This window comes from Choloepus didactylus, chromosome 2, assembly GCF_015220235.1.
Source record: "Choloepus didactylus isolate mChoDid1 chromosome 2, mChoDid1.pri, whole genome shotgun sequence".
NCBI lineage: Eukaryota > Metazoa > Chordata > Mammalia > Pilosa > Megalonychidae > Choloepus > Choloepus didactylus.
The window spans coordinates 198,724,470-198,743,176 of NC_051308.1; the positions used below are offsets into that span (position 1 = coordinate 198,724,470).

At 37.4% G+C, this 18,707-nt stretch overlaps 1 protein-coding gene and 1 pseudogene across 4 annotated transcripts in view; one reads left to right on the plus strand and one right to left on the minus strand.

Annotated features, from left to right (window-relative positions):
* The window catches only part of AGBL4 (ATP/GTP binding protein like 4), a 1,783,169-nt gene that overhangs the window by 894,486 nt on the left and 869,976 nt on the right, over positions 1-18,707 (plus strand). The gene's annotated exons all lie outside the window — the stretch shown is intronic.
* Positions 12,451-13,173, minus strand: LOC119527359 (annotated as a pseudogene).

An 18,707-nucleotide genomic window follows, 5' to 3' on the forward strand; every position in this document is an offset into this window, starting at 1 on the left:
TTTTAGTGTTTGAGGATCCCATCTTTATCTTGTTGTTTCTTACCTTGTGCACAAGACAAAGGAATCAGCAGTACTAATAATGAAACTGGACTGAAGCAAAAGGCTAGGGACATGGGCTCAAAATATGAGCCTTCTCATTAGCAAGGTGGACTCATTAACCTTTGGACTAAAAGGTAGTGAGATGGGGGAGCTCAAATACAAAGAGAGTGGAGCTTGGATCTGAGAGAGGCTCACTCATGCTACTTGGAGACGGTAGGGAGGACAGAGAACTCAAAGGGTTTAGTGGGCACCTTTGACTGTTTTTCTCATCTCCAGAGCCATCAACAGTGCATTCAGATCCTGTTCTCATTGCCAAAACTTGTTAAAAGAAAAAAACTTTCATACAACTTAGGATCTTACAGCTTTATTGAGCAATTTGTAAATCAGGCAGTATCCCATTCAGAAAGAAGATGTGAGCTCAGAAAGAAGAGTGGAAAGGAGAAGCTTATATTGGGTGAACACTGAAGCAAGTGAGGAAATGTTCTAATAGGCTGTTATTAAGTTTCATTTTACATGAGAGAGGGTGTCTTACAGAATGGAGAGCAGATATACATTGGTTAATATGGTATGTCCAATCTCATAAACTATCTCTCCTGGACTGAAACTGGCTTATCACCATGTGTTGCTTATCTGCAGTTCTGTAGGGTATGTTCCTTTCTTCTATTTCTTGGAAATCCCCAGCAGGTTGATTGTTTTTGGCTTCTGGAATATCCTTTCTTGGAAAAGGGTCCCTCCTGGCAATGCTCAATGCAGGAGGCCATTTTATTTTACTTAACAGGTGTATGTAGTATGTATGTGCTTGTGTGTGTGTGTGTGTGTCTAATAATACATGTGCTGTGTTTGTATACATCTGAACACATGCCTGTTTTTCATGAGAGTCAGAGTTGATGATATTGTTTAGGTACTACATTTACCACCTCTCCCAAAGAGAGATTCTTGCTGGACTGAGACTGACCTTGCTTGACATCCAATCCCATAGTCTAGCAACTGCCAAGTAGGTAGGTCTGCTGGCAGGTCCAAGGGTCTCCTAGATAGGGGAAGGATGGTGTCTCCTGTTACATCTGGTAATTACCTAGCAAAGTGATCTGGGATGGGATCCAAAATTTTTGAGTTCAGGCTGCCAGCAGTCTCTCAAGATGGTTATTGAGCTCACTTACTGTGAAGTATGTGAGAGAAGACAAACTCCCTAGGAATGTCCCTTTTCCTCCTGATCCCCCTCTATGGAACCAATTTCTAGAAACTGGGTTCTACCAATTACTGTTGGGTGACTAAGCAATTTACATAACCTCTCTGAGCCTGTTTCCTCAGATAGAAAATGGAGCTAATAATATCCACATTACAGTGCTGTGAGAATTAAAGACACCTGACTCTCCAAAATATTGTAGCCATAAAAATTATTGTTCAGTTCCCTCTTTTTCCATAAAAACCCCATAGCATCTTTAGAACTTAATGCCTGTCCATGAAAGTTTTCTTTTGCTGTTGGGGTTATATTTTCAACCTACTTCAGAAATCTTTCATTTGATAAAATAACTTAATAAGGATACTTGGATCATAAGCAGAATACTTAACTGCTTTTTGGCTTATGAGCAAGTATATCAGAAACAATAAAATGATTTAACTGGAAGCCAGATGTGCTTCAACATTACGGAGTTAGAAAAAAAAAGCAAAAATCTCAGCTCACAATATAACACATTATGAAACCCCAGTCATTTAAGGAACAGCTTACTGAAATAGAAGGAATTACCTCCTACTCACTCTGATGAGAAGAAAAGGAACAATTAAAATGAATATATTAAGGAGAATATTATTTTTATTTCAATATTTCCATTATATTTTCTCCAATTACATACTGAATAGAGTTCTTTAGTGCAACTGAAACCCCAAGATAGAGTTTAAAGGGAGTGAATCATGGAAGATAAAGGCAGCTCTCTTTTTCTGGGTGGAGGTTGGAATTTCCTGACAAAAATAAAAAGAAGAGACATTAAATGTGAGGAGATGTATGTATTTCTGAGTGAATCAACAGTGATAAAGTCCCTGGAGGCTCTACCCTTTGTCAAAGTTCTCTTTCCAAATGGGTTAGTATAAAAAGATCCTTTATACACTGCCTCTTGAGAGGTCATGTGGGTATGTATAGAATGGAGGAGGGATAGAGGAAGGGAGAGAAGAAAGCAGCATCTTTAAAATTCTTCCTAGATATTATATAATTTCTGCTTCAAGAGAGCTTAAAGATCACCTGGTCCTAACTCTCAATGAACAAGCGATAAAAATGAGACTTGGAGAGGAGAAATGATTTACACAGTTATACGTAGCAAGGTACATGGAGCCATACCTGGAATTTGGGTCTCCTCTTAGGCCAATACTATACTCCTACACTGAACAACTAACTATACAAGGTAGTTGCAGACCTGTGAATGAAAGAGATCTGAAGTCAGACAGAGCCAGGTATGAATCTAGGCTCTACCTGGTATCTGTACAGCCCTGGACAAGTTGTTTAATGTCTCTGTGTCTCAATTTCTACATCTATAAAAGATACCTTGCTCTTGGTGTAGTTATGTGAATTAAGTAGATAAGGTGGAGTGGGGCACCCAGTGCATCCTCTTTCCATACCCATCCCACCTTTAGCTTAGATTTTGCCCTTCCCCGTGACCATGCCTCTTCCCAGCCCTGCTGCCCTCTGGCTGAGTGTTGTGAGTGCCAGCCTCAATCAGTGCTGAGTCACTTCCCACAGCAGAGCTGATCACTTTTTCTGTCCTGCTCAGCACATTTTTACCCTCGTATCAATGCAAGTACTCTCCAAAGGTCAGGTCCCAAACATTGACAAGTATTTTTCTCAATCTGATAAAGGAATCCAGATGATTGCCCTGATCAGAAGGATTTCATAGATGTCTGAGTCCCACAGGCCATGCCATCAATCCCAGTTTCCAGCACTATTTCTGGAGTTGAGTATTTGTTGAGAAATGTGCCTGGAGCCTAAGTGGTTCTTACTGTGCTTGCACCCAGTTGTATCTTTAAAGAAGATCTTGTGTAAGTGGTTTTAAAAGTCTAGACCAGGTTGGCAACCTTTCAAAACCTGTATTACTTCTTTCTATCTTGTCTCCCGTTCTTTCCTCCTTTCCTAACTTCTCCCTGTGATTACTAAAAAGCTAATGAAGTCAGAGACTTTTCCTAGGTGTGTGAGCATACAGGAATGAATAAACCATAGTGCTCTGGTTTACAGTCTAACAGGGATATATTTATAACAGATCTAGATAAGCAGTATACCCAGGATGCAAGGGAAACAAAGAGGAGGATCACCAATTCTGCCTGGAAGTTTAAGCATTTTAGTTGAGTACTGAGGAAGGAATTGAACTTTGTGAGGCTAACAAGCTAGAGGAATGGAGTTTGGGGAAATAGGTGTCTGGGCAAAGGGAATTGTTCTGCAAAGGATGAGAAAGAATGGTGTGTTTGGGAAAGAATGAAAATTTAGGCCATCTGGGGTACTTTGTGCTGGAAACAGTGTGTGTCCTGGAGTAGGGAATGAGGCTGGAAAATTAGATTAGGAAGAGATTGTTGACTGAGAGTTTTTCAAGGTGGAGACAGTCCTGTTTTTTTGTTCGTTTGTTTTTTTATACCCTCAGAGAGCCTGAAACACAGGAGATGCCCAGTCAATGCTATTGAACTTGTCTGAGCTACCACCATCTTGGATTACTGCAATGACTTCTGTCTGGCCGCCCTGCTTCTACCTTTGTGTCCCTTTAGTATATTCTCAAAAAAGCCACTGAAGTGGTCCTTTTCAAACACATGTCAGAATGTTTCACACCTCTACTCATGTCATTTCTTATTCCTTTTCTCCTCACTCACAGTGATCCAGCTGTACTGGCCTCCTTACCATTACTCAAACAAGCCAAACACACTCCTGCCTAAGGGCCTTTACATTGGCTGTTCCATTTGTATGGAAAGCTCCTCCTTGAGATATCCACATAGCCAACTCCTTCACCTCCTTCATGTCTTTGCTTATGTTTCTTCTTCTCAATGAGGCCTACCGTGGTCATCCTATTTAAAACTTCGAACTGCCCACACCCTAGCCTAGACTCTTGATCCTTCTTACCCTGCTCCACTTTTTTCTTTTGTTCATAGTGTTTATCATATTCTAACAGACATAGAATTTACTTTTTAAAATTGTATTTCTTTTCAATTGCCTTTCTTCTTCTGCTAGAATATGTTTTGATAAGGTAGGGATTTTTACTTTTTTTATTGATATATTCCAAGTTATCTAGAACCTAGCACATAACAGATATTTACTAAATATTTATCGTGTGACTTCAAATATTTACTGAATATATACTCTTTGCTAGGAATTTTTATAAACATAAATATTAATAATGCAATTTTCTTATGCTGATGAAATTTGAAGGATGTGAAGAGAGATGGAACTGATACAAGTGCCTCTGTCCTAATACAAGGTAATAAGTGCCAAAGGTCACATGAAAAAATGCTACAGAGGTCAGAGGAGGGGGGGATCAATTTGAATTTGGACTTCTCAGGTTCTTCTTGAGTGTTAGATGAGTAGGGTGTGAGGGAGGAACAGGGAGAAGTTAATAGCCAACAAAATAGATGGCTGAATATAGGAGGCTTTCAAGAGATCTTGAGCTCCAGGCTCTTGCTACTAGCATGGTAGAGGCATCCATCCTTGGCTGAAGGTAGAGAAGAGGCCACTGTGGCCATGAATGTTAGCTGTTTGTTCAAGCTCACACAGCTAGGTCAGGGTGTTATCATGGGATCCAGAACTCAGATTACTATCCAGGAAGACACTGATATTGTATTAAAATTTGTGTGTGTGTGTGAACTTAGTGATTGATTTATTTGGGAAAAGAGGACAATGAGAACTTTGGGAGGGCTTGTTAGGGCTCTGTTTAGGGAGGTAAACTTGAAGATGGCACTACTCACTGAGACAGCTAATAATAAATGGTACATAAATTGTACCTTTCAAGTGATTATCAGTGTGGGGGAAGGGGTGTCCTATGGTTTCAAAATTTCAGAATGTTAGATGAGCTAAGGAGGGCTATTGCACAGGAGAATCAGGTCTCTTATTTCATGCTATAGGGTATTTTACATTAGAACATGATACTGTACCACCTGCAAGCTGTTTGGTTGAATCTACTGTCCCTTGGGAAAAGAAAAGGACCATGATCAGATCTAGACTTGAAGCTCAGATTTACATTTGAGAAAATTACTCTGGAAGTAGAATGGAGGGTAGCTTCTTTGATGGACCTGGGAACCATAAAATTAGGAGATTGTTGCTGTAACCCAGATGAAAAATAATAAGTGTTTCAACCAAAAATGTGGCAGCAGAGATGGCAAGGAGGAAATAGACTTATCCATCTTTTCTACAAGTACTACTGCATGCCTGCTATGTTTCAGACACTCTTCTTGCTGGAAAGTATAAAATGGTGAGGAAAAAGAGGTATAGTTCCTGCTAATATGAAACAGTTTAACAGAGGAAACTGATATTATTTGAATAATTACAGAAAAATGTTTAAAATTACAAACTTTGATAAGTGTTATAAAAGGAATGTACACATTTCAAAAATAAAAATTTGAATCTACAGGAGAATTTAGTGATTGATATTTGGGAAAAAAGAACAATGAGAACTTTGGGAGGACCGTTAGGTCTTTGTTTATGGAGGTAAATTTGAAGATGGCATTATTCGCTGAGACAGTTAATAAGATAAGTAATACTGGAGAAGTAGATTTGAGGTAAGGGAAGGAGATAATATGTGCATTTTGCTATTTACTGAATTACCTGAGCTGTGCCAATGTGAGAATGATTCACCAAAGTCAATTTGACAATTTCTCCAACCTCACCCCACCAGGAGAGCCCATCCTCGTTAAGGTAAGTGAGATTAGCTTGAAGCAGCCCCACCAGAGGCTAGTGTAACTCAATGATTAATCCGTCTGACTGCAAACCTGTGTAACGGCTTCTCTGCTTGGTTCTTTAGTATTTCATTCTGGCTATCAGTGGAGCAAGTTGATTAGCATGTATCTTTGCAGTTGAGTACCCTGCCCTTTTTAAGAATGGGATATTGAATATAGCATTCTGCATTTCTCTACTTCATTATCAGCTCAGTTACACAACTATTTCCCATTGCAATTTACAGAATAGACAAAGTCTCTGATTTTGAGGCAGTTTCAGTATGGAAGGCATATGCTTCTGGTACCCATTAATTTGTGTGTATCTGGTTTCAATAAATTTTGGTTTATTGAATGAACAAATAAGTAAATGAAAGAGGTCAATAATGAGTCTAAGGGCATTCACTGTATGTTTGTAGTTAACATATTTGGCATCCGAATGTTTTGCTTTCCTTTTTGTAACTTTTTATCTTTTCTTACAGATCACACATGCAGGTATAGAGATATATACAAGTATACTTCTGTACATGAACCTACAAGTGTACCACAGATATGCATAGCATCTTGATTCTGTATTTATTCCAAAGGAACTTGATTAAAATGTTCAGTGATTATCCATGCATTGGTTTATAGACATTTGGGTTACTTCTGTCTTTGACAATTGTGAATAATGCTGCTGTGAACACTGGTATGCAGATATCTGTTCAAATCCCTGCTTTCAGTTTTTTTGGGTATATACTTAGTAGTGGAATTGCTGGGACTTATGGTAATTCTATGTTTAACTTTCTGAAAAACTGACAAAAGGTCTTCCACAGTGGCTGTTCCATTTTACATTGCCACCAGCAATGAGTGAGTGTTCCTGTTTGTTATATACATACAATAGAATATTATTCAACTGTAAAAAGGAATGAAGTTCGGACACAGGCAACAATATGGATAAACCTTGAAGACATTATGTTGAGTGAAATAAGCGAGATGCAAAAGGACTAATATTGTATGAACTCACTGATATGAAATAATTAGGGTAAGCAAACTCAAAGAGTCAGAATTTAGAATATAGGCTACCAGGGGATGGAGTAAGGATAGGGAATGGGAAGTTAAGGCTTAAAATGTACAGGGTTCCTATTTGGAATTGTGAAAACATTTTGGTAATGGATGGTGGTGATGGTAGCACAACATTGTGAATGTAATTAACAGGACTGAAATATACATCTGAATGTGGTTAAAAGGGGAAATGTTAGGTTGTATATGTGATAACAACATAATTCTAAAGAAATCCATGAAACTATACTACACAAACAGTGAACCCTCCCTAAGTCAAATCGTTGTCTATAGTTAATAGTACAATTAGAAAAATGTGCTTTCATTAATTGTAACAAATGTTCCACACCAATGCAAGGTGTTAATAATAGGGTGGTATATGGGAATCTTCTATTTTATGCATGATTTTTCTATAAACACACAATTTCTCTAATAAAGAAAATAAAAAGGTTCAGTGATATAATTCTCTGTTGCCCTAGCCCATCCCAACTTCCTTCTCCTCCTTTGCAACCTCTTTGTTTAAAATACTCTCCTGCTAAGTGAGCCCCTTTTGGACTGGGAGTCCCTGGAGAGTAGAAACTGTGTTGGATTTATTGAGGTATGGATCTGGCACAGTGATGGTCTTGTGTTAGTTTGGTTGCACAGCAGGTTTTTGAAAAACTGAGATTTCTGGTACTGTTGGAATCCAGGGTCATGCAGGGCTTGATATAATCAGGCCAGATATGCAAGCTTTTAAGCTCTTTTTTCATTCTTCTATTCAGCCCTATTTTCTTCTGTCTTCTCACTAATTACTTATGTTCCTTGAATGGATGCATAGCTACCTTTTGAAAAATAGATTTCCAAGAGAGAAAGAAGAGGGCCTTGATTTTCCATGAAATTGTCAATGACAGAGATTTATGTTAGTTTAACTGATATTTTCTGAACATGAAGTATCTGCAAAGCATAATTGAACCCCACAATTGGCCTTTCAGAAAAATTGATGGAAAAGCAAATATTATTCCCACTTTGCAGATGTGAAAGTTGAGGTACATAAAAGCTAAATGAAGCCCAGGACCACACAATGATTTACTGATATAGCTTGGATCAAGGTAGAGAAAGACCAGCAAGAAACCAGACTAATTGAAGGCCAGTGAATTGAAGAGTTGAGAAAATTTAAGATAATTTTCTGATTTTCAGTTTTTTGATGGATTTCTCTGGGATAATCTCGCAGTCCACTTCCCATTTAGGTAGTTTCAGAAAACACTAATTCTCATTTTTAACCGAATTCTAGCATACAAATGAACTCTGGGAAAAATCATGAAAGCAGCATAAATCTTTTAAAACAGTTTTATTCACACACCATACAACCAATGGCTGTCAGTCTAATCACAAAATTGGGCATAAATTTTTGTGGTATCCTTATTACCCATACCATAGTGATTCACTTTGGGCTTATATCTGTTGAAACCAGCTATTCCAAATCTTGTCCTCTGGCTCTAACCAGTGCTCTTTAGAGTATCATGATCATCTCTATCCTCATCGTCATCCTCACTCTACCATCATCATCATCCTTATCACTAGCACACATTGCTGTCAGAATCAATGGGCAGATGCCAAAAAGGAAAGGGAAGGAGGGGGAGAGCTGGTCAATAACTGAAGCAAAACTGCCTAAAATTATTTCCCCTAATAATTCAGGAATACTAATGATCTAATTCAAGAGTACCCAATGAACAGCTGCTTAGGTCCAAGGGGCAGCAAGAATCTAGGGCTGGCTACCCGTGCTATCACACAGGGTCCTGCATTTAGAAGGGTCCCAGGCTTGATTTAATGCTCTGCTGTCACCTTGAAATTCTTCTTATTTTTTTTTTTTATATTTGTTTAATTTTACATTTCATTAAGGGTTTTTCCACATATACTATATAATTTGATCCTCATCAACAATTTTACAAGAAGAGTATACTCTAGCAGAGACTGAAGTTCATCCCAGAATAAATGATTATTATGTGACAGACCAGAATTCATTAAAAAATCTGGATTTCTTTCATTAAATTACACTACATTTGTTATGTATACACTGAATACTTCAAAGTCCTGATACCCTTATCTATGACACATGTATATATGTTGCTCTTATGGTAAACTGCAACTATGAAGATTTTAAACATGAGAAATACAGTGTATATTCAAGCTAAGGCATTGAAGGTTTCAAGAAACTGAAGGTCATTAAAAGCTTAAGATAATTAAAACAGGAAACTAGACACTGCATGAACTGTCTTCTCTGAAGGCGTTTTGAATTTTATTAAATTCTCAGTCTCTTCAAATTTGGGTTTATAACTTTAAAAGGAATGAATAGTATTCTGCTTCTGACCAAGATGGAGTAGCAGGGACCAGATTTATCCTTTACCCTGAAAACAACTGAAAAATTGACCACATATATGAAAAAACAGTTTTCAGACATTGGACATTAGCGGCACAGGACAATAATACCCAAGGAAGGGGAAACAAATGAAGTGAACTCTACAAATGCCCCCAGCTTACTTCTCGGAGAGAGTTTCCAGGCTGCAGTGTCAGGAGAGGATCCTAGGTGTATACCAGTGGTCTCCCTGAATTGAGGACACAAAGCTGGGAGTTAGAGAAGCCAAGGAGCTTAGAGTTCATGCTGCAGAGTAATACAGCACTGCACAGAGAATACCAGAGATCTGCAGAGGACTCCCTCAACTCTTCAGGAAAGTATAATCACTGGATGTGTGTAAGGAATGTATAAACCACCTGAGAGGAACACAGGGATGATCGACAGGGCTTGGAAAAGTCAGTGTTCCCACTACACAGAGTGTAAAACCTCATCATCCACTGGACAGCAGATAGAGTACTCAAAAAGGCATTGTTTCAATAGTGAGCTAAAATTAGTCCTATTCTAACCACAGCTCCTGTATCAGCTTAAAAGGAAACTCTGAAAGGACAAAACTGTTTCTGAGGAACTTCCAAGTAATAACTGCATCCATGACAAGGCTCATGGGTATTTATTGAAATACAAAAATATCTGGTACTTAACAAGATACAATTCCCAGTCTGGGATCTAATAAAAAATTACTAGGCATGCAAAGGAAGCAAGAAAACAATATCCTTAGTGGAAAGAAAAATTAATCAATAGGAATAGAGTCAAGAAAGAGAGATGAAAGACTCATAAGGATATTAAAATTGCTATTATAACTATATGCTATTTATTCATGAAGGTAGAGACAGGTTAAGCATGTTAAATAGGAAAATGCAAGAAAACCTAGAACTTCCAGAGAAGGTTTGAGATGAAAAAGTGGATGGGATTGACATCAGATTAAACACTGCAGAAAATCAGTGAATTTAACAATGCAGAAATAGAAACTATCCAAATGAAATGCAGAGTGAAAAAAGAATGAGAACAAAATAAACTGAGCACCAGGAAACTATGGGACAACTTCAAAGAGCTTAAATATAAGCTCCCAAAAAAGGGAGTGAGAGGAGGGAAAACACTTTTGGAAAAAATGGCCAAAAGCTTTTCATATTTCATGAAAACTTTAAACCCACAGATCCAAGAAGTATAACAAACTCTAAGTACAAGGAAATTGAAGAAATGACTCCAAAGCAGGTCATAATCAAATTGCTTAAAACCAATGATAGTGGAAACTATAAAAGCAGCAGGAAGGAAAAAAAACCCACAGGTATTAAGGAAAAAAGAGATAAAAATGACAGTAGAAAAATACAAACTGGAAGACAGTAGTGCAAGTTCTTTAAAGTACTGAAAGGAAAAAAAAAAACTGTCAGCCTAGAATTCTATTAATCTTTCAAAAATAAAGGCAAAATAAGATGTTTTCAGATATACAAAAGTTGAAAAAGTTTATCAGCAGCAGGCCTGCAATATCAAAAATATTAAATAAAGTTTTTGAGGCAGAAGGAAAATGATACCAAATAGAAATCTAGATCTATTTTAAGGAACGAAAAGCATTCCAAAAGTAAATAGATGAATAAACATAAATAAAAAATTATTGCAGTAAAATATAACACAAAATTTATCATTTTAACCATTTTTAAAAGTACAATTCAATGGTATTAATTACATTCACAGTGTTATCCTTCTATCACATCCATCACCAAAACCTTTTCATCACTGCAAAAAGAAACCCCAAACCCACTAAGCAGTATCTCCTCATCTTCACCTGTTCCCTGCCCCTGTTATTTCTAATCCACTTTCTCTCTCTAGTAATCTGCCTATTCTAGATATTTTATAGAAGTAGAATCATACAATTTTTGCCCTTTTGTTTCTGGTTTATGTTACTCAACATAATGTTTTCAAGTTTCAGCCACCTTATAGCACGTAGCAGAACTTCATTCTTTTTTACTGCTGTATAATATTCCATTGTATAGATATACCACATTTTGCTTATCCATTCATCTGCAGATGGACACTGGGTGGTTTCCAACTTTTGGCTATTATGACTAATAATGCTACCATGAATCCCTTACTGAAATCCACCTAAATGTCCATCACAGAAGAATGGATAAACAAATTGTGGTATACCATCCAATGGAATATTACACAGCATACAAAAATGGAATGTGCAACACAGGAGATGGATTTCTCAAAATAATTTTGTTGAATGAAAGCTGTTGGACAAAAAAGAGTACATATTGTATATTCTATTAAAATAAAATGGGAATGATGCACATTTTAGTAAACTTGTAAAGTTGTGAGGATTAAATGAGTTATTATGTAATTAGTTCTGGCCATTTATTTAATTTAAACCTCAGCAACAACCCCACAGAATAAGTACTATTACTATCATTTTACAAATGATACTGAGGCCGAGAGTGGAGCGGCAATTCGGTCTAACATAAAGAGAACTCCATCGAGACTCGGAAGACCTTGATTCTCGTCTTGGTTCTTGAGTCTTTGGGAAATATTTAATTCTTCAATCCATATTACTTAATAATAATCAAAGCAACTCTGCCTGCTACAACAAGCCTTTGTGGTGATTAAGTGATATAAAGTGAAACCACTTTATAAACATGGGGTATTAATATTACTCTGCTGAAAAGTACATAAACATAAGTATCTACATAAATATGAAAACTACATAAACATGAATAAAAGTAATTTGAAGAAAGTGGTAGGAAAGGTAAAATAACACCGTGCTAAGTCCTTTCGTGTTTTTTTATCGCCCTTATCTAAACTACTTTAAAACCTTATTTTTATTGATTTAAGTGTTTAAATACTTAGAAGCTCTCCAAGTATTCATAAAAATGTATCTGAAAAGTAGTGCACAAATATTTTTCTATATTAATGTTTAGTCTTAGCAAGATTATACTATACTCTATGGTACCAAACATTTTAAAAATTATAAATACATGATTTATAAATTGTTGTAGTTCTTAATGATTTAATTATCATTTATCAGATTATAATTTGGTAGTAAAAATCACTTTTCACAGAGACATTTTATTATATATATATATATAATTAGTCTCAATTCATTCATTTTCCTTTTCCACTTCTCCTGGTAGCTTTTTAAGGATCCATGACTTCAGTTTTCTAGCTCAGTTTTGCTTAGCTCATGGATAAACATTTGGGAAACTATAAAACTTCGTGCTCACTCCCCTAAAGATTTCAACATTAAGTTTGTCTCTTCACCCCAAGAATGAAGAACTAACTCATCTGCAGTTCCATGACACTAAAATAGTTCAGGAATTACACCATCAGTTTTCTGAAGAACCTGGTAAACAGCAGATGTTTTATTCAGAAAACTAGAAAGAGCAAATACTCCTGCCACATCTTGATGATTTCTATATGCTAAATGCATTGCCATGCCTCCTCCCATAGAAAATCTTCCTATTAGCATCCTGTTCTTCTTAATTCCATGTTTTACTTCCTCATTAATTAAATCTGTAAGCACTTGACGCATTGTATCAATTGATTCAAGGTGTTCTGGGTAGTCATCAGATATTTTAAATCTGTTGAACCACACATTGGACATTGCTTCTTTCATAGGAGTGTATGGCCTGGAAGGAGCTGTTGGGTAAATAATTTTTATGTGTTGGAATGCTAAATCTTGATGAGAAACCTGCTTGATTCACTTTCTTAATCCTTGTCCAGAATCACCTGAGCCATGCAGGAAGAGCAGGGAGGCGCTATGACATTCCAGCCAGCGCCACAATATACCGCAGCAGGAGAACAGAACCCAACGCAGCCGCCATTCCAGCTACCACTCTTAATGATTTTTTAACAAGAGGCTTTGCATCTTCATTTTACACTGGGGCCCACAAATTATGAAACAAATCTGCCAAGAAGTCATTTCAAAGGCAAAATAGAGTATCAAAGAAACAAAACACAACAAAATGGCTGAAAAGGAGCTAAAATTGAGTAATGATGATTGCCCTATATAAACTTCTACACTTGACAGTTACACTTGACAGAAGGTTTTTCAAATGCATATTACCTGAATGTGAAGCCTTAGAATATCCAGTGACGTATCTAGAGGGTGGGGTTGGGAGGGCAAGATCATTACTGTTATTTGCAATCATAAAGTCTCTTCCCTCCTGTTATGCCACCAAATTCTGCTTCTTTGTGACATACCTTCTTGTCTTTGTGATACTCTCCTCTCTCTTACTAGCTTGTTAGTTCCAAGTTCCCAACCCCCCATCCCTATCCCCTTCTAGTTTCTAATATGAAGGCCTTCTCAGACCCTCCTTGCTATTTTATCAAAATTTATTGATCTTTGTACTAGGTCTGAAGTGGTTAAGCTTAAAAACAAATTACAATATATTAAATGTCACTGCCACTTATATTTAGCTTAGGACTGGGCAGGCAAAAGAACCTTAATGGATTCTTAGCAATTAATTGAAAAATCTACACAGTTTAACTGATTGTAATGAGTCAAATTCTCCACAGGGTGTTTTACATTCATTTAATCTTCACAAGCCCATGACCTGAGGGGACATTTTTTATCTAAAGAGGAAGAAATGGAGCCTATGAAAAGTTAAGTGGGGGAGCTGAGATGCAAACCTATGTCTTTGTGTCTCCAAAAGCTGGCCTTTATGAAGAGAACAACAGAGAAGGACGGGAAGGGTCTTTGGGTACCAGGCTCTAGATCTGTTGAAGATATGTTGCGTCTACTTTGAAGAGAACCACTGGATATTGTAATGAGTGGTAGAGTGGAAAAAAAGGAAGAAAAACATTATTTATTGAGTGCATACTACATGTTAAGCTCTATCATAAATGTTTTGTAATTTAATCTCCTCTGTGATCTTCAGAGATAGCTGTTTTTATTCCTCTATTACAGAGGAAGAATTTCAATTTCAAAGAGGTTAAATAATTTACAAAGAGGTAGTTCAAAGCCAGGATTTAAACCAAGTGTTCATAATGTCAAGGTCCATGCTCATTCTACTACATAATGATGGAAGGGGATTGGAGAAATGGGGAAAATTTTACACAGAATGCTTCACAAAGGCAAGAGTGATTAGTAAAAGCAAGAAGGAGCAAGGAAGCATAATTCCATTCTTGAAAGAGTCTTCCTCTTGTTTTCCAAGTTCTAGTTCATTTCAGTCCTAAGGACAATGGATTCTGGATATTAAAACAAAACCCTGTAGCTATTTGAAATGTCTCTGAGATGTTGTAATCAAGGTGACCTTCCTGTAGTTTATTTTCAAATTGAACAATGAAATTTAATAGCTATCCATGGGTCAGATATTTATTACTCGGCCATGCTTCATGCTAGTCTAGTTAATGTTTCCTCTACCCATTTGAAAAGAAAAATTAAAAATGAAAAAGAAAACTAAATATTTTGAATTACTCTTGTTATAAGACAATATTCTTTTTCCCCTTATATAAACAGAAATGAATAGTTGTATATTCTTTCAAAGAACGGTGAGGAAGTGTTGTTCAATTGGCCTGTAGAAAGTGGCCCAAAATGTTTTGTTCAGCACTGTGTCAAAAAGGAACATTTCTGGAATCTTTGGCAGCCAAGCTTTCCTGCTGATTGAATGACCCCCAAGAAAGTGATAAACAAGGAAAGAGTTAAATACATTGCCCAGAAATTAACTGCTCCTTCAGGGGAGTCACTTCTACCAGATTGCTGGATACAGTAAATATTCCATTTATTCTGAGACTCTGAGCATTGCTGTGGGCTTGGTGAGAGGTTTTTAAAAAGTTTTTATTTTTTATGTCTGTACTGAATCGTTTGCCTAAATTAAGAAAGTAAGGATCATTTGTCCATGACAGCCTCACGTGGGACATGTATTTCCTTCAACAGTTACGCTATGCAGTTTATCTCTTTTTTTCAGTCACTTTCCTGGCTGCTGTCATGAATATGATGGTCAGGGTGAAACCATGGCAAAATCCAGAAGTACTAAACTCTCCTGGCACTAATTCTCTGGGTGGCCTTGATAAAGTCATTCATTTCACTGACCTTGACAAGAGGATTCTTTAGGATACTACAGCTTCATTAAGGAGAAACCTGGGCCATGCTAAGGCCGTGGAGATGGACGGGGATTGAGTCCCCAGGGCTGCCGTTAGGGGCAGTGGCAAGAAACGAAACTGAAAAGATAAGTTGGAATCCAGGTCATGGACAGAATTTTGCCAGTGGTTAGTGAGAGTTTTGCCAAAAGGCCTCGAAAAGGCCTATCCTATCTGTGTTTTGGTGATGGCTCTTTCAATATCTGACATTTGTACAGGTGTTATAAAAGGAGAAAATGAGGTGGCTCCCAGTAACGTAAAACAATGGAAATTATATTTTGTATGAAATTAAACTTAACACAAAAGTGATGAGAGATAAGCAAATCATCTTTAAAAATGCCTTGTATGCCCATAAGATTGACTGGTTAACATATTTGAGTATGTTGATCCAGAGTAGTTTGATAATCTCATGCATCATAAAAAGGGAGGGTGCAATAGTCCTAGGCGGGCCTATAACTTGAAATCTCTGACCTGAGTGACATTGTGAAATAAACCGCTGTTTTAGGAGCAGCCATAGGGCTGTGGAGGGGCCACTGTAATGTGAAGTTTCCAGTAAGGACATTAAACTCAATCTAATAGGTCGTTTTTGAGTTATCACTTTGTGTCTGGTACTGAGGAGTGAGATGAGAAGGGAGATGCTGTGAGACAGTATAAAGAGCATTTGACTAGCAAAAACGACTTGAACCCAGAAGACCTTTGATAGAGCCAGCCTCTTCCTCTAGCTAGTTATGTAACTTTCGGCAAGTTACTTCACCTCTCTGACACTCATTTTTGTGACTACTTGTTCAGTCTCGTGTTCACCACTCTATGTCCCTTTTTGCACCCTATCCTTCTAAATTGCTAGACTGCTTCTAATGCTGTGTTTTAGCCTATGCTGTCACCCCTTACTTCCCTTCAGTTTAAAGTATACCTCTGTTGTTCTCCACCATCTGGATTCCTGTTGCCTTCTGGAGTTAAGTCCACAGTCTTGGTAACTGCACCTGGCTGCCCCTGCCAACTGCCTCTACAGCTTAATCTGCCTCCTCAGCCTTGATCCCAAAAAACAAGTGGGGGTTTCTGGGATCCCAGAATGCCTTGTGAAAGTGACTGCCTAATTTATCAATCTGCTACCAGATAGCTGAAAGGATGTCCTTTGAAGGAGAAAATACATGTTAATAATAGAGTTTCAGAGAGCAGGAATAGAATTGGTAGGAAAAAAAATGATAAAAAAAAGATATAGTTTGACATTCCTAATAATTAGTATGTTCAAGATTGATTGAATTCCCTTATGAGGCAGTGAACCCTCTTTCACTAGAGATCTTTGATCAGTGGATGAATTACTCCTGATCATAGAAAGGGTATTTCTGCCCTCATGGAAATATTGGATTAGATGTTCTTTAAGATCTCTCTCAACACTGATATCCTGGGCTTTTATGATCATCTCAACAGTTGAGAAATTTAGAAAGTGACAAATAGGACCCAAAGCTATAATAGAGTTGACAAAATTGAAGCAAACAATCTCGGAAGTCTGTTAACATTGACACATGCAGCCAATGATTATAAAGACTTGCATTTGTTTATTTATTCATTCATTCATCCATCTTTTATTAAGGGCATATTGTACTTCAGGGACAATGGTATACACTGGAGATTCAAAAGAAAGAAGGTATAGTCCCAGCCCCTAAAGAGCATAGGCAGTGATGAAGACAGATTGTAAACAACAGCAGAATATTATATAATGATCTCAGTGCCTAAAAGGAAGTACAAAAGTGGGAGCACAGAGGAGAGAGAGAACAACTTCCTGGGTATGTTGGGGATACCTTCAGAAAACAGTTGGATCATGAAGTGTGAGAGAGTTCAGCAGGATAAAAGGGGAGTTGATCATGCATTTTCCAGGCAGAATAACAATTTTATCAAAGGTATTGAGATGTAAAAGAGCAAAGTATATTTGAGAAAAATAAAGAGATAAGGTACATTGTGGAGAGGGGAGAAGAAAAGGCAGGAACTCAGGTTGAAGGCAGGGAGGCAAGATCCTCAAAGACTTTCAACACCAGACTTGATGTAACTTTTAGGTTATAAATTATGTGGCTAGCACAGAATAGGTACTAAGAAACGGTAGGTCCCTCCTCTCTATAATTCTTCTGGATGTCTAGATTGGTTGGAATGGAGCTGAAGGCTTCTTATCAGCCCCCAAGATCTGACCAAGGCACATGCTTGCTTGCCTGACCTCAATACTGTTATGCTTTTGCCCTGGCTCTTTAGTTGTTGACAGTGGGGAAACCTGTTAGGAGGTTTATTGTTTCAGAGGAGGTTACAAGCCTAGCACTTGTTCCCAAAGAATGGGCTAAGTACCCAGGGAGAGCTACAAGGTTATTGCAAGGGGTTTCCAAATTCAGATGGGCATGTGTGCTGTCTGTACACTGAACCAACAGCACATCTCACAATGATGTGGATTCAAAAGGACATTAGTGCTGTTGTGGTTAATAAAATACAAATTCATTTGAAGGCTTTATTGAATTAATTGTATCTTTTGTCATTGCATAGTTCTTAATTGACTAGAAGAACCAATACTATCATGTGAAAGCTTGAGGAAAGTTTTAACATTTAAAAGTTATCATCTTTGAAAAGATTGGCAACTACTAACATGTGAAAAGTTTGAGGAAAGTTTTGACATTTAAAAGTCATCATCTTTGAAAAGATTGGCAACTACTGGTCTAACGGGGAGACTTAAGTTCAAACCGTGACTTTGCCACAGAGCCTTGTACTTTCCACATTGTATTGACTCTGTCAGTGTGGCTATGTACTCCATTATGGGCTTTTCAAAGTCAAATATGGTCAGCTATCTTATTCATCTTTATGCCTCCAGTGCCTAGCACTGATACTGGCAAAATAATAGGGGTCAGTATATGCCTGCAGTTCTCAAATGCTTTGTACTCAATCTATTAGTTGTATGGCCTTGGGTGAATTATGTAATCTCCATGAACCTTAGTTTCCTCACAATGAACGAGAAGTGAAAATATATTATGCTAAAGCATTGTTGTGAAGATGTAGGATGATACTGTGTATAATAAGATCTAGCATAGAGCCTGACAAATAGTTAATACCCAAAAATGTTGCCATCTTCCATTTCTCCTCTCTTCTTTAGCATTTGATTGAGTGGTCATGATTTTTTAGTCAAGTGAGTTATATTTTCATATTTGCATTTTTGAATTGCTATCTATAGAGTAGTAAATAAGAGGTTTTGGATAGGAGGAAGAAGGGATTGGGGGAAGCAGGGAGAAATGGGGATAATGGCCAA